Below are 12114 nucleotides of genomic sequence, written 5' to 3'. Positions count from 1 at the left end.
AGGTAGATATTTCCACCCAGTTTTCTTTTTGCTATATGGCAGTGTCACTCAAATCATATTTTCAAATATTTTTTTACAACTGCTATCGTTATATATTTATGAAAGAGAAGAGAAAGGTTAATTATAAAGCAAGGAAATGTGTTCATACATTAAAATGTGTCACCACCATGCTCTGGATAAATCAGTGTTCTGTGAGTTGATTTTTCTAATAATATAAATTTTTGTTAAATGACTATTTGTTTCCAGTCCATTTGAATTTCCTTCTAGTTGATATTGTACAATGAGATTTTTCTTCTTTACCAGCACAGTTTTTGCTTCATATTTTTCTGAGTACTTGTGCTTTAAGAAAAGTTCTAAGAAGGAGAAAAAGTGCAGAGTAAACGCAAGTGGAAAAAATTAAAACATATGATGTACTAGTCCCGACTCCTCAGGATGAATGTAGTATTTATGTATGCACAAATACACTAATGAAAATTCAAACCTTTTTTTTTTTCTTAAATTCTCTTATTGGTACACTTTAGGTATACAAAACAATTACATTTCTCATGGGGACCTTGTACCCTTACATGATGCATCTTGGCTCTTATTTTTTCCCCATTCCTAGCCCTCCCTTCAGCCCCTCCACCCTTCCCTATTTACAAAGACCCTATTTCCATTTTTTCCATTTCTCATCATTTTTCCTTTCCCTTCTTTCCTTTCCCCTGCCCCTCCCACTACCCCTACCCCTTTGGACCTTTTCTTCCTATTTGGCATTATTGATTATTCATTCTAAACCTTGGTACATTTTAGGTATACAATATAATGACATTCATTGTTGGAAATTTGCACCTTTACATAATCTCTCTGGGTTCTTATTTTTCACCCTTGCCCAGCCCTCCCTTCGACCCCTCCATTCCTCCCTATTTACAAAGATTTTGTTCCTATTTTTCCATTTTCTCATACTAATTCCATACCCTTCTTTCCTTTCCCCCAGCCCTCCCACTTCCTTCCACTTTGCCCCTTTTCTTCCTATTTCACATTACCTATTATACATTTTAGTCCTTATTTACACTTTCAGTTTCTCACACCAGAGAAACTATTCGGTATTTACACATGTGTGTCCTATTTATTTCACTTAAGAGTATCGCCTCAATGTGCATCCACTTAGCTATAAATGTCTCTAATTTCTCATTTTTTATGGCTGAGTAGTACTCCATTTTATAAAAAAAAACCCACATTTTCTTTATGCAGTCTCCAGTTGATGGGCATTTGGGCGGTTTCCAAGTTGTAGCTATCACAAACTGTGCTGCTATGAACATGGGTGCACATATATCACTGTGGTATGATTCTTTTAATTCTTTGGGGAAGATCCCCAGAAGGGAAATAGCAGGTCAAATGGGACTTCCAGTCCTAGTTCTTTGAGGTATCTCCATACTGATTTCCACAGTGCTTGCACCAGTCTACATACCCACCAGCGGTGGAGCAGGGTTCCTCTTTCCTCACAGCACCGCCGGCATTTGTTATTGGTAGATTTCATGATAGCGGCCATTCTTTCTGGAGTGAGGTGGAATCTCAGCGTTGTTTTCGTTTGCATCTCTCGGATGACCAGTGATGTGGAACATTTTTTCATGTATTTATTTGCTATTTCTACTTCTTTGTCTGAGAAATGTCTGTTCATTTCAGATGCCCATTTTCAGAGTGGGTTTTTAAATTTGGGAGGTCTGATCTTTTGAAGTTCTTTATAGATTCGAGACAGTAGAACTTGGTCTGAGGAAAAGCAGGTGAAGATGTTTTCCCACATTGTGGGTTGTCTCTTCACACTGCTGGTGGTTTCTCTTGCTCTGCAGAAGCCTTTTAATAAGAAGAGATCCCACTTGTTGATTGTTTGTGCTAGTTCCCGGGCAACTGAGGTTTTGTTCATAAAACCTTTTCCTACACCAATGTCTTCAAGAGTTCTACCTAACCTCTATTCCAACTGGTTCAGCATTTCTATTTTAATATTTAGATCTTTAAACCATTTCGATTTTAGTTTAGTGCATGGTGAGAGATATAGGTCTAGTTTCAATCCTTGGCAAGTTGAAAGCCAATTTTTCCAGCACCATTTATTAAAGAGGCTATCTTTCCTCCAGTGAGGGTGTTTGGCTCCTTTATCGAAGATAAGATGTCTGAGTGTGTCTGGAGTAGTTTCTGCATCTTCTAATCTGTTCCACTGGTCCTCAGGTCTGTTTCTTTGCCAGTACCATGCTGTTTTTATCACAGTAGCTTTGTAGTAGAGTTGCAGGTTGGGGATTGTGATACCCCCTGCCATGTCTCTGTTACCTAGAATTGCTTTTGCTATTCTAGGTCTCTTCGTGTTCCAAATGAATTTTTGGATTGTTTTCTCAAGGTCCGTGAAGTATGCTGCTGGGATCTCAATTGGAATTGCCTTGAGTCTATATAGCAGTTTTGGAAGTATGGTCATTTTCACTATATTAATCCTCCCTACCCAGGAGCAGGGGATGTCTGTCCATTTTCTGATATCATCTTCAATCTCTCTTTTCAGAGTGCTATAGATTTCAGAGAAGAGTTTTTGGATTTTTTTCATTAGGTTGATTCCTAGGTATTTCGGCTTTTTGGATGCTATTGTGAAGGAACTGTTTGCCCTATTTCTCTCTCAGTGAGTCTGTCATTGGTGTAGAGGAAAGCTATTGATTTTTGTGTGTTGACCTTGTAACCAGCTACTTGACTGAATTTGGTTATTAAGTCTAGAAGACTTTTGGAGGAGTTCTTGGGGTCTTCTTTCTATATACAGTATCATGTCATCTGCAAATAATGACAATTTGACTTCTTCATTTCCTATCTTTATTCCTTTTATTTCTTTCTCTTGTCTAATTGCCATGGCTAATGTTTCCAGAACTATATTGAACAAGAGTGGTGATAGTGGACATCCTTGTCTTGTTCCTGATTTTAGTGTGAAGGATTTCAGTTTTTGACCCTTTAGTATGATGTTGGCTGTTGGTTTTTCATAGATGGCTTTTATCGGTTTGAGGTAGAGACCATCTATTCCAACTTTTGGTAGGGTTTTCATCATAAATGCATGTTGGATTTTGTCAAATGCTTTTTCTGCGTCTATAGAGATAATCATATGGTTTTTGTCCTTGGCTCTATTGATATAGTGTACTACATTGATTGATCTGCGTTTGTTGAACCATCCCTGCATCCCTGGGATGAATCCCACTTGATCAGGGTGTATGATCTTCTTGATGATCTTCTGCATTCTATTTGCCAGTATCTTGTTAAGGATTTTTGCATCTATGTTCATTAGTGAGATTGGCCTATAGTTCTCCTTTTCTGTTAGATCTTTCTCTGCTTTGGGGATCAAGGTGATGCTTGCTTCCGGGAATGAATTTGGGAGTATTGCTTCCCTTTCAATTTCATTGAAGAGTTTAAACAGTAGTGGCTGTAGTTCCTCTCTAACTGTCTTGTAGAATTCAGCGGTGAAGCCATCAGGGCCCGGTCTTTTCTTAGTTGTTAAATTTGAATTACGTTTTCAATTTAATTGGTTGACATTGGGTTGTTTTGAATTTTTAGGTCTTCTTCATTCAACTTTGCTAATTCGTACGTATCTAGGAATCTCTCCATTTCTTCTGTGTTGTCCATCTTTTTGACGTATAGGTTCTGGAAGTAGGTATTGATGATCCTCTGGATTTCTGCTGGGTCTGTTGTAATTTCACCCTTTTCATTCCGAATTGCATGGATTTGGGCCTTTTCTTTCATTTTTCTCTTAAGGTTGGCTAAGGGTTTGTCAATTTTGTTGATTCTTTCAAGGAACCAACTCTTGGCTTCATGGATTTTTTTGTATTGTTCTCTTAGTCTCCATTGCATCGATTTCTCCTCTGATCTTTCTAATTTCCTCCCTTGCATGAGCTTTGGGGTTGTCCTGCTCTTCTTTTTCTAGAAGCTTGAGGTTCAGCATCAGGTTGTTTATTTGGGCTCGTTCTGTTTTCCTAATATGAGTATTCACTGCTATGAATTTCCCTTGTAAGACTGCTTTCATTGTGTCCCATAGATTCCGATATGTTGTATTGTCATTGTCATTTAATTGAAGGAACTGTCTGATTTCTTCTTTAATTTCCTCTGTGACCCATTGGTTATTCAGAAGTGTGTTGTTCAATTTCCACATGTTTATGAATTTTTTTGAGTTTCTTTTGCTTTGGATCTCCAATTTCATCGCACTGCGGTCTGATAATATACAGGGGATGACTTCAATTCCTTTGCACTTACTTAGACATGTTCTATATGTGAGCATGTGGTCTATTTTGGAGAATGACCCATGTGCAGGTGAGAAGAATGTGTATTCTGATTTTGTGGGGTGCAAGACTCTGTAAATTTCTGCTAAGTTCATTTGTTCAAGAGTTCGATTGAGTTCTAGTATTTCATTACTTATTTTTTGTCTAGTTGATCTATCTATTTGTGACAGTGGGGTGTTGAGGTCCCCCACTACAATTGTATTAGTGCCTATATGACTTTTCATGTCCGTTAGTATTTGTTTCATATAGTTGGGCACACTAGTGATTGGTGCGTACATATTTATGATTGTCATCTCTTCGTCTTGGATTGCTCCCCTTACAAGGATGTAGTGTCCTTCTTCGTCTCTCTTAATCAGTGTTGGTTGGAAATCTACTTGATCTGCAAAGAGGATAGTTACTCCTGCTTTTTGGGGGGTTCCTGTCTCATGGAGTATTGTTTTTTACCCTTTAACTTTCAGTCTATGAGTTTCATATTGAATTAAGTGTGTTTCTTGTATGCAGCATATTGTTTGATTTTGCTTCTTGACCCGTTCTGCCAGTCTGTTTCTTTTGATTGGTGAATTGAGACCATTAACATTGATGGTTATAACTGAAATGTATTGACTTATCATTGCCATGACTTTTTCATTTTGTTGGGTTCTCCCTCTTCACATTTAATTTCTTGTTGTGCTAGATGGATTCATTCTGCTTTGCTTCCTGGGGTTGTGATCCTCAATGTCTGTTCCTAGGATATTGTGTAAAACTTTTTGGAGTGCTGGTTTGGTATTCACCAAGTTCCTAAGGTTCTCTTTGTCGTGAAAGTATCTTATTTCTCCATCCATTTTGAAAGATAGTTTTGCAGGGTCCATCAATCTGGGTTGGAGGCTGTTTTCTTTTAGGGCTTGGAATATGTCACTCCAAGCTCTTCTTGCCTTCATGGTTTGTGTGCAGAAGGCTGCTGTGATTCTGATGGGCTTTCCTTTGTATGTGATGTGTTTCTTTTCTCTAGCTGCTTGTAGAACTTTCTTCTTCTGTTGAGTTCGTGGAATCTTAACAATTATATGCCTATGTGTAGATTTTTTTTTTTTGATGAAGGCTATTTGGAGTCCTATATGCCTCACTTATCTGTATGTCAAGCTCTTTTCCCCTGCCTGGGAAGTTTTCTGCCATTACTTCTGCAAAGAGTTTTTTTTATGTCATCTGCACTCTCCCCTGTTCCTTCATTGACTCCGATCAGTCTTATGTTTTTCTTCTTTGCATCGTCTAGCAGCTGCTGCATTGATTTCACGTGTTTCCTTATAATTTTGAAACAGTTTTTCTTTTCCTGGTCATTAATTGCAATCTTACCTTCTATATCTGAAATTCTGTCCTCACATTGGCTCATTCTGTTGTGTAGACTTTCAGTGGAGATTTTCATCTCCTGGAAATCTATTTGCATCTGTTTTATGGATTCCATTTGTTTCCTATGTTGGGATTCCATCATGTTCCTTAGCGCCTGTCTAGATTTATTAATCATGTCTTGCACTAGGAGCACAATTTCTCCTGTTATCTGAGAAATTATTTCTGATTTCATTTTTTCCAGATCCCCTTTTGTTGCCAGTTCAGTGGGTCCAGGTGGTTGAGTATCAGAGTGTTCCTTCTCATTTCCCTTTGGGGTTGCTATAGGTGATCTGGAAGTCTGGTTTTGAGACTTATTTACGTGTATTCTCATTTTGACTGGGGGGGGACAGGGTGGGTGCTGTTGGTGTCCGCGTGGCTCACCTCCTCTGAGCTGTGATAGGTGGGCCAAGGGCTGGGAGTGGCGGTAGGGATGGTGGCCCGAAAGCCCCTTCCTCTGGGCCGGAAGCGGTGGGGTGTTTGGAGGCCCGGAAGGCCCTTCTTCTGTACCAAGAGCAGTAGGACGGCGGCTCAGAAGTCCCTACATCTAGGGCAGGAGCTCTTTAAATGTTGAGAACTTGATTAGCTCCAGTACAGTGATCTGGGGGTCTGGTGTCCTCTGCCTCTTTGTAGTGTGAAACCAGGTGGCTGTCTGCAGAGGGCCGATTCGGTGTTTTCAGCGTGACTGGTGACCTTGGGGCCACATCTGCAGACCTGCCTGTCTTCAGCCTCAAACCTTTTTTTTTGAAGAAAAATGTAGTTTACTTTCCCGGTGTAAAAAGAAAGAGGGATAGATGCTGTTTTGCCAGTGGAACAGCACACAGTTCAATTCTTTTTTGCAAAGCAGAGGAAGAGACTACTTCTCACAGTTTTTATTGCTGTGAGGTCTCCTCCGCTCTGCAGTGGAGGAACTCCTTGATGTGTCCCTTCAGGGTTGTCACCTCAACACTTGGCAGGGCCTGGGCCCCCTCCCATTGGTGCTCTGAGGTTAACGCTCTAAAACGCCCTAAGGACTCAGGCCAGGGAAGTAGTGTGCTGCCTCAGTGGAGCAGCTGTGCCAGTGAGCATTCATTCCCATAGCTCAGTGGAGTCCTTTGTCAGCGGCTCCTCCAGCCCTGGGTCCTTACGCATGTCCTCACCTGGCCTCCATGCTGGCTGGCGTTGTCCCCCTCCTCCTGACTGACTACTGAATCTTCCGACTAGTGATGTCATCTCCCGTACCCCTCATGGAAAATGTTATAGGCATCCATGAAAGAAAGGTTTCCCAGTGAGACTTTAGCATTTTAAAACTTTTATTGGATGAAGCTGTTTTCAAGAGAATGAGAAGATACTCCATAGAGAGGGAGAGAATGTTTTCAAAGGAAATATTTTGTAAAGAGGTGTGATCCTCATATGGAAACAACAGCCCTCCCCGTGGCCGCCCTCCCGGAAGTTGCCATCTCCCCCAGGGCCGGCTGGTCTTAATGATCCAGGGGAGCCTTCCGGCTTGGGGCTGGCTGACAGCCCACGTGGACTTGGGGATTGGAGCCGGTGCTCAGGCCTTGGCGGCAGTAACAGAGGCGGCAATGACCCAGGAGGCTCAGGCGGCTGTGCCCTGGGCCCACCGCCCCTGCCCTCCCCTCCTGCAGCAGGCGCCGCTGTATGGGGCCTGGGGGTGTGTGTGTATGTGCTGTGACTTCGCCCCCCAAGGCGCACAGGGGCTGAGCCCTGCAGGGGAAAAGGGGCGTGCTGGTTCCATGCCAGGAGGCTGGCTGGCCTCAGCATGGCTCAGGGGCCCGGAGTGCTGATGCTCAAGTGCGGAGTGGTGGGCGATGGGGCGGTGGGCCAGACGTGCCTGCTCGTGAGCTACACCAAGGACGCCTTCCCCAGAAATCCATGCCCACCGTCTTTCAGCACTACACAGTCAGTATCACTGTAATGGGCAAGCAGTACCTCCTGGGACTCTAGGACATGGTCGGACAGTGCCTGCCTCAGTATCCCTGAGAATCTGGCTTGGCACTCAGGCTTTGGAGGAAGAAAAGGAGTTGGATGTCTTGGAGAAGGAAGACTATGATCGTCTGAGGCCTTTATCTTATTCAGTGACTCAGGTCTTCCGCATATGCTCCTCGGTGGGTGATCAATCCAGCCTCTTTTCAAAATGGGAAACAAGAGTGGGTACCAAAACTTAAGGAATGTGCACCAAATGTACCCTTTTTATGACTAGGAACCCAGATTGATCTCTGAGATGACCCCAAAACTTTAGCAAGACTGAAGGATATGAAAGAAAAACCTGTATGTGTGGAACAAGGACGGAAACAAGCAAAAGAGATAGCAGCATAGCGCTCTGCGCAATGTTCAGCTTTAACCCAGAAGGGACTGAAGCCTGATTTTGATGAGGCTGTAATAGCCATTTTAACTCCAAAGAACCATTTTAAAAAGTTAAAAAAAACAATAGGGTCAAAATACATAAACTGTTGTTTGATTACATGAAAAACCTCTTCAGTGGCCAAGAAAACTATCAGTTACTCTCAGAAAGAATGTGAAACGCAACAGCGATACCCACACCTCTGCTAACGAAGCAGTTTCATACTTCAAAGAAAACAAAAACAAAAACCTGTCCTCAGAATGCTATAAAGTTCACTAAGAATGATCCTTAAAGGTATGAGGATCAGTAAGTAGAATCCAAAGCCACAATCTATTATAAATACTTCATTTCAACTAGAAGGTACAATCTCTCGGGGTTTTCATAGTTTAAAAAGCTACAATCACATCATGTTGAAACTACATTAAAAACAAAACAAAACGCAGTGCTGTACATGGAACTGCATGGCTTTGACCATATACATTTCCACGCAGGCCTCATGGAACCTGCACAAAGAAATATCTTCTCCCTTTGCTCCAGTTCATTTTTCGTGTACGGAAGTTGCTTTCTATTCCCGTATATCCAGAGTGGTGAAATAGCAAGGCCAGCCACGTAGCCAAAGGTTGCTCCAAGTGTATGAGAAAGAATGTATGAGATCAACAGTGAACAAATGTTTATTATTACCTGAGCACAAGCTAAATGTAAACTAAATATTTCTATATTAAACTTAATATGCTTTCTTGAAGAATGCCAAAAGTGTACTGAGGTCATAACTGCATTTATCATCAACACTGACATTGTACACATTTTAGTTAATGTGCTTTAAACTGTAACAAGGCTTCTGACAATTGCAGATTAAGTCTGATGCTCCCCAAATTGCATGAGATACATGCTAAATTACAAATTAAAATTTGGGGTCGGGCTTTGGCACAATCATTTTCTCAACTTAGCTCTCTGAACTAGCTGGTAATTTTTTTACTTCCCACATTGGCTGTGTACATCAAATGAAATGAGAAGTGTGTATGCTGACCAAAACACAAGAGAACTTTGACTTACGTTAAAGAGCCAAGACCTAGAATCTAAGCATGTTATATGGAATTTAAAACAGAGCAGCTGCTTCTGTAATAAAACTGTTGTCACCGTTAAGATACAGATATTGCAAGTATAGCAGAAGTTATAGAACCATAATTTATATACACACTCAGAATGTAAGTTAAACAGAATATTACTGGCTTTCAAATATCTATTCTCTCCAGTTGTATTACGTTTCATCATATTCCATTAAGCAAGAAATAAATAATATGGATTTAATTAATCCTGGGGCAGTACATATTTGTCCCGAGGTGAAAGGGTCCACTTAAAAAAAACAAAAAGACAAGACATTCAATGAGGATGTGAAGAAAAGAGAATCCTTTTGCACAGTTGGTGGAAACATAAATTTCTATAGTCATCCTTGAGTACAGTCTGGCAGTTCAACAAAAATTTTAAACAACAGTACCATGTAGCCTATCGATGCCTTTTATGCAAAAACACCAAAAGGAAATGAAACATCTCCCTCATGGAGAGACATACTCTGGCATGTTTGTGGCAGCATCATTTACAAGAACCAACATATCCAATCCATCAAAGTGTCCGTGAGTGGGTGAACTGATAAATCTCGCAAGAGTAAAATTTATGGCATGCAGATTGGAGCTTTTTGATGGGTGGTTTGACACATTGTGAGAGCAAAGCATCCCAAACATAACCCTGTTGTAGCCCCTACATTCCTCCTGTCTTTGCTCTCTGGCACCTGCCCTAACGTCATCATCTTCCTTCCCTGGCACTTTGGTGTCCAAAATGATGGCCAACGTATGCTATCATTTCTACCTGCACTCTCTGAGACCTGTCAATGGGGAGCATTCTGGGTATCTATCACGGACATGAGGTGTGCTGCCTATGTTCTTCAGTGTCCTCCACCCGCCTCCTGTATGTAAGGCATATGTTGTAATTCTAAGTTCCCGAATCCCTTAAGCAGAGGTAACAATTTCCCCATGTGGGAACAACCGCTTGAGCTCTGACTTGGCCAATGGTAGTAGAAGGAATCTGTGTTGTCCCCGCTCTTGTGGAGGGCTGTTCCACTCAGCAATCTCTGGCATGACCTGGAAATCCTCCTTCTCCTGCCCTCGAAGCACCCACATTGTCCAGTATACTCTATCCCATGTTCTAGCAGAGAGTGATTATGGTGGATCAGGTCACCGTGCCCAGCCGCCCCGCCACCTTGTTTTATAACTTTTATCCCTAACCGTGGTGGGGACTCTTTACTTTCCTGATCTGAAGATGGTGCCCTGAGGTCCCAAAGATTTTGCACAAGTCTGACGAGTATGAGGGGATACTGAGATCGGTTTCTGCCTCTTGGAACTTGGGCATCTGAAAGTGGACTTCACTAGTCTTCCTGTGACAGTTCCCATATTCTCTGCTGTTGGTCTCCTTACTCATCCTATAAAGATATTGAGGTCCACATTTTTATTTTGCTTCCCACAGGGATAGATACGTTCAAAAGTTGCCTGTGCATGTAACGTATTTCCTTATTTCCCCCTCTGCAAACGTTGTAGAGAATTAGCGCCTTCCTCAGATGTCTTTCGAGATGAGGAAGCTGTGCATACTGGGAAGGGAGCCTGGATATGTAGGTGGTCAGAGACAAACAATGTCATATAGTCCTTGCCTTTATCATCCAGACTAAGATTTCTGAATAACTTCTATTACAGAGAAGAATTGATTTCATTTCCTTTCTACGTTGGTTCCTTTCACTGATTTCCACTTCTACATTGATTTCCATTCTACAAGGAAGAATTTGATTCTTTCTTGCGTTTCCCGTGGTTAAACTCAGGGCCTCATGCAAACTAGGCAAGTGTTCTACACTGAGCTACTGAATGTATAGCCCAACAGGGTGAATTTGAATACTCTTGCTTTTGGAGGGCTGTGTAACATTGCAAATATAAATAAACCTTCAATATTTAAATATTTCAATCATTCTTTTTCTTGTTTGCTCAAATTATTTATTCCCATGTAGTAGTTCGGGTGCAAGCTCATGCTTTCCATAAAATGAGATATTTGAGGGACAGTGAGAAGAACATTAAATGAGAGACAAAGTACGTCTCAGCATAGGAGGAGTCGAGATGTGTGGGGTGCAAACAAAGGTTCCAGCCATAACCTTATTACTTTCTCACCCTGCTATTTTGGGCACATTAACAAACTGAATGAAACTTGCTCTGTCTAATGAGAAGTGAATATGATAACCCTGGCTGGTAGGACTTTAGGAAGATATGGAGCATAAACAAAGCATTTGTGGCCCTACCTGCCTTGTAAGGAGACTTACTGCAGTGGCAATTTTTAACTATGATGATTTTGACATGAGAAATCATCATTCACCTAGCTCTGATAATTTACTCTTCTTCAAGATGATGTCATAGATTATGCAGACTTTGGGATAATGACAAACAAGGAAAACAAAAATCAGGGGGGATGCTGCAAAAAAGTGCTGCTCACCAATGAAATCTAAGAAAAATTTTTTCTGTATCCCTGGTTTTCCCTGTTTATTACTTCCTCATGAATGTGAGTGAATCTCATCTTGGTCCGTAAAGATAGCTTATCCCAGAACCTACCATTGCATAGGCAGGAGCTGAGTCCCCTTGGGCTACAAAGTCCTAATAAAAATATAAAATTGTCACAAAATCAGATGCTCAACTAATATTTGGTAAAATACAAGTCATGCAGAGACGTGTGAATATTTATGATATAATTTCTTGCACATTTTTGAGTAATTTAAGCAAATTTAGGTAGGTACTCTTTAAATGTATAGAAAGAACCTGAATGGAATAATGAAAACTGAGCGACATTTACTCTTTTGCTTCGATGAGCTAATCCCTACTATTGGCTGTGTATCTTTCCATTTCCAGGATACCTCATTTCCATGTCATCTTGGTGTAGAGCACCAACGTGTTTTCAGGAATTCCAATTTGTAAGTAAAACTAATCAATGACTTAGTAAAAACAGATAAATAATGATGAATGTGTAATAGCATAGTATTTATCAAATTATATTCTGAACCTAAATGCACATTCTGATAAAGAAGCCCAGTTGAGAGATACAAGAAAATAAGTTGGCAACAAG

General features: G+C 41.0%; 1 pseudogene; it reads left to right on the top strand.

Moving 5' to 3' along the window:
• Window positions 1–7386: 7386 nt before the first annotated feature.
• On the top strand, window positions 7387–8093 carry LOC147823233 (rho-related GTP-binding protein RhoQ-like; annotated as a pseudogene).
• The last annotated feature ends 4021 nt before the right edge of the window (window positions 8094–12114 follow it).

Source organism: Heterocephalus glaber, unplaced genomic scaffold (genome assembly GCF_053883595.1).
Source record: "Heterocephalus glaber isolate CG9 unplaced genomic scaffold, H.glaber_assembly_v1.0 deba00001594, whole genome shotgun sequence".
Classification (NCBI taxonomy): Eukaryota; Metazoa; Chordata; class Mammalia; order Rodentia; family Bathyergidae; genus Heterocephalus; species Heterocephalus glaber.
The sequence above is the reverse complement of the archived record's forward strand: the minus strand, read 5'-3'. Positions and strand labels throughout refer to the sequence as shown.